This window comes from Lagopus muta, chromosome 15 (assembly GCF_023343835.1).
Source record: "Lagopus muta isolate bLagMut1 chromosome 15, bLagMut1 primary, whole genome shotgun sequence".
NCBI lineage: Eukaryota > Metazoa > Chordata > Aves > Galliformes > Phasianidae > Lagopus > Lagopus muta.
Genome location: NC_064447.1, coordinates 10805618 through 10810125, shown reverse-complemented (window position 1 = coordinate 10810125; position 4508 = coordinate 10805618). Strand labels below are relative to the sequence as shown.

General features: G+C 47.6%; 1 long non-coding RNA gene across 1 annotated transcript; it reads right to left on the bottom strand.

Annotated features, from left to right (window-relative positions):
• Positions 1-1007: 1007 nt before the first annotated feature.
• Positions 1008-4238, bottom strand: LOC125700816 (uncharacterized). The gene is made up of 3 exons (XR_007380067.1): positions 4134-4238; positions 3899-3957; positions 1008-1208 (listed from the first exon to the last, which is right to left on the bottom strand). It is a non-coding gene; the product is annotated as an uncharacterized LOC125700816 (long non-coding RNA).
• Between the last annotated feature and the right edge of the window lie 270 nt (positions 4239-4508).

The following is a 4508-nucleotide window of genomic DNA, read 5'->3' as shown; positions in this document are numbered from 1 at the left end:
AGTTCTCCTGTTGCTATAGGAACTAGGCCCAAACAAATAAAAATTACCTATAATTTTTCCTCCCCAAAGTTCTCCCACATCACATTTCCATGGCAACTAATTAGCTCATTAGTGATCTGAACCACACCAGTGGACTGGCAGCAGTGCCCCGCTGCCTCTCGCCAGGAAGCTCTTAGGACTCTGTGTGCCAGCTCCAAGGGAAAGGCTTGAGCAGAAGGAGGTGTCGTTTCAGGCTGGATTTCTGCACGCCTTCCTGTGACACCTCCAGCACAAATGGCACTTGAAGCCTTCTATCTCCAGTGTTTACCTCACCCTCCAGTTTCTCAGCCTTACTGTTTCACTTCCAGAGTCCCCAGGTTTCCTTCAGCCCCACCTCTGGGCTGCATGGAGCCTTGGCACCATCCTCCCGTCTTTCTGGCCACCACACTCAGATCTCTTGGCTTACTGCTGGCTTCTGCAATATCTTCATTGGCAGTGTCCCTGCAGGGGCTCTCTCCTCTTGTTTCCTCTCCGATCTCACAAGCAAATCCCTCCCTCCTCTGGCAGCTCAGTGCAATGGGTCTCTTCCTGTATTTTTTAGCTGTTTCCACCCAAATCCTAATAGCAGTGGGAAGCCACTGCTCACCTGCATGTGGCCAAGCCAATGCCAACCGCTCCAGTCTGAAGTAGCCATGGGTGCCATCGTCACCTTCGTAGCCAAGGAAAGACCACGGCTTTGCAGAGTTAGGGCCAGCAGGAAGCATTAGAGCCCTCTCTGGATTGCAAGACACCCAGAGTACAACACTAGGCCAATGGACACAATGCATTTTGTGCCAGCTCGGCTGGGCAGCTCCAGGTCACAGGAGATGGTGGTGGCAGAGCAACTGGGTGCTAAAAGTCACCTGGGAAGAAAATGCTAAGAAAAAAAAAAAAAAAAAAAATCACAGTGGTAGAATTGCTGTTGACAGGTATTGCTGTAATTAACACGAGCAAGTGCATTGCAGGAGATTAGTTATATTAAAGCACAGTCGCATGCCCACAGAGAGGAGGTGGCACCCTCAATTAGTGTCAGAAACTGGAAAGCAAAGACCAGCTCTGATTGCCTCCGCCGTGGTAGAAATCTGCTGAAACCTGGAATCCCCCAACTGCAGCCGCACGGAAGCAGGGCTCAGGGCTTCTTGGTTGTGTTTCCAACGATTTGAATATTTTGACACTTCTCAAGGAGTAAGCTGTGAAAAGGTATGAAAGGGAAAAGGAAACAATCAGCAATAAAAGGCAAGCAGCTGAAAGCCTGTGAAAATAGCAACACTGAGCCTCAGTCCAGAGCCTTAAATACAAAATGAGATTAAGAGAAAAAAAAAAAAAAAAAAGAAATCAGATGAATTTAAGGGAGAACTTTCCTTCCTTTCTTTTCCTCTCCTTTTTGCCCAGCCCTTCAGACAGGCACCTCTCCTCAGCACTGCAGGTAACAAGAGGGGGTGAGTGCCCCAGTAGCCCCAAGAACTGCAATAATGCTGTTTCCTTCTCCCATTCCCTTGTTTCTCAGAGTCCCAATTATTTGCAGAAAGAACAGCTGAGTGCTCCTTGCTTGAGAGCCTGGGAAATGCAAAAAGCTGCCAGGCTTTCAGGTATCCCTCCAGCAGGATGATTAGCAAACTGCTTCCAAGGGTAACATAAGCAGTTGTCCCTGGGACAGCTTGACTGCTCAGGTGTTGGGGACTTATGGGGGCTGAGCTAAAATTCTTTTCTGAGACTTTGGGTAGAGTTGGTTGTGCTGAACATTCCTTCCTAACCCCTTGCATCAATCATTGATGAGTTGGTGTAAACAAGAGATCTGAGTGTTGGTTTCATCAAAGGGAAGAAGAATCACTCTAATTTTTGTGGGTTGAATATCACCTGATCATAGAATCCTTCAACCATAGAATCATTAAGATCAGAAAAGCCCTCTCAGATCACCAAGCTCAACCCCAACCCACCCCACCATGTCCACTGATTGTGTTCCTCAGTGCCACATCTCTCCATTTCCAGAACACCTCCAAGATGGTGACTTCCCTAATATTCAACCTGAATGATGCTGAGACCACTGCAGAGACTGCTGCCTGGAAACCTGCCCACCTGCACATCCTCATCTCACAACTCCTTCTGGTCCAGCCTCTGTTCCTACATACACAAAACCCACCTCTAGCCCACCAGCCCTACCAGGCTCCAGGGATCCCCAAAATTTCTTCTCAGAAAGCGTTTGGGCACTGGCACTGCTGCCCAAGGAGGTGGTGGAGTCACCGTCCCCAGAGGTGCTCCTGAGCAGTGGAGACGAGGCACTGAGAGATGTGATTTGCTGTCAGGGTAGGAATGTGTTGGGGTTGGACTTGAGGATCTCTGAGGTCTTCTCCAATCCGAATGGTTCTGTGATTCCATGGTGTAGCTTCTCCAGTGTCTCACAGGAACCAAATGCAAGGACACGAGGCCAAGCTCACTCCCACCTGCCTCTTGTCATCCATGGAAATGTGATTATTGACAAGATCTCTGGCACCATCAGATGTGATCAAAACCACAACTCAATTAGTTTTGACTGGATTGAAAGGTGAGGGTTTGGAGGAGGACGGCAGGGTGGGCTCCATGGTGCGGTCACTCATGGGTGATGGAGATGGACGTGGCCAGGCATTGCACCTCACCTTGTAGAGGATCCCAGGTGAGGTAATGTGAGCCCAGCCTGCCCTGAGATGCTTTTAATTCTTTCTCATCTTCTGAAATCAAATAAAAATCTGAAGGAGAAACTTTGTCATCTGAGCAACGGTGAAAAAAAAAACACATGCCTGGAGATGAAAGGGAATTGTAGATGGGTATTTCATCTTCTGCTCTTGTAATGAATGTGAAAAACAAAACAAAACAAAAGAATGAAGCAAACAAAAAATCCCAGACGTGTTTAATGAGCTTTGCATTTCAATGCAGCACCGATGTCATCCTTTGGCTGCCAATGCTCAGTGGGCAAGCGTTGCGTCATGGGGAATAGCAGCAGTATTTACCAGATAACACATGCATGTTGAGAAGTTTGTTAAATATTTTAGTGCATCCAGTCTCCTCTTCCCCGCCCATCTACGGACTTACAAAATGCTTTGCATATTTATTTTAGCATGCACTAGATTTATTTAAAAATAGCATCACCAGCACTGGAAACAGCCCACTTGCTTTTCATCTAGATCTTTGCATTGAATCAGTGAATCCAAAATTAAACAAGGTTAGGTGAACTAAATCTATACAAGGACCTATTTGCTGATCAATACAGAAATTAAAGCTGGGACTTCTTTACCATGTGAAATATGAGGACTTATGAGAGAGATATTGCTTTTGTTATTACATTAAAAAAAAATCAGATTTCATCTCCACACATTAAAAAAAATATTTGTTGAAGAGATGCTTTGCCCTAAATAATTTATGCTGGTTGTATAGTACCCAGAAGAGAGAAGTTTCCCTTCTTCCATTCCTAATGAGATGGAAAAAGACCTCAAATATTTTTCTTGGATTCAGTTTCATCGGTGCATGGAGCTGAAACTGCCTGCACCTGAGAGCTGGGCTCCTCCAACACAAAGAGAACCACAGTGTGCTGCTCCAGGACGGAGAGGGACTCCAGCATATCTGGGCCAAACCCACAACCCTGCAGGGAGCACCGAGCCTCGAGGTGCAGGGGACAGTGATGGGGACAGAGGAGCCAGCACCCATGGGACAGAGGGGAGCAGCCAACCCAGCACGGCCACAGTGGGGTGCCATGGGGCTGGGCAGCAGGCATTTGGGAAAAAGGGTGGTCAGACTTTTAGCCCACTTTAGGGACAACACCTGGGGCTTGCATAGGGAGCAGTGCCATGCCCAGCTGGGTCCCTTTCCCACAAGCACACTGCAAGAACCGATCCATCAAGTGCTGTACCTGTTTTGCTCTGAATAAATCTGCATATCAGACGCTTCCATGAATGAAAAATGCATGCACTGGTAAATCAGAGGTGAAATAACACATCAGTTGTCAGCACTTTTTTTTTCCCCCCCAGGAGTTTCATTAAAAAAGACACATCATCTGATAAAGGTAATAACGAGAGCAATCCTCAGCCAGCACTGCTTCAGCAGGGTGTCCATGGGGTCCCACGTCCCTCTTTTGGGGGACCTACCTGGGTGCCAAGAGGACAGGTGACAGCAGTGTTTCTCCCTATGCTGTTCCCATACCATCAGCATTTGGGTTAGCAGCAACACATGGACGCGAGCACGCAGCAAAGAGGCAACAGCTGCTTCTCACTGGCCCAGATTAGGATTTTAATTAAGGAAAAGATTTGGGGGAATAAGGGGGAAAATAATTCTGAAAGCTTGAATTAAAGAAGTTCAGGGCGAGGCAGGATGATGTGGAGGGTGAGCTCTGACCCCATTGGGACACTCAGTGTTGAGGGGATGGGGCAGCCTCTGTGCACGCCTCAGATTGAGCTGCTGCAGACCCCCAGTGAGACCCAAAGGCAGAGAGAGTGTGAGCTCCCACCTGGTTAAAAATACAT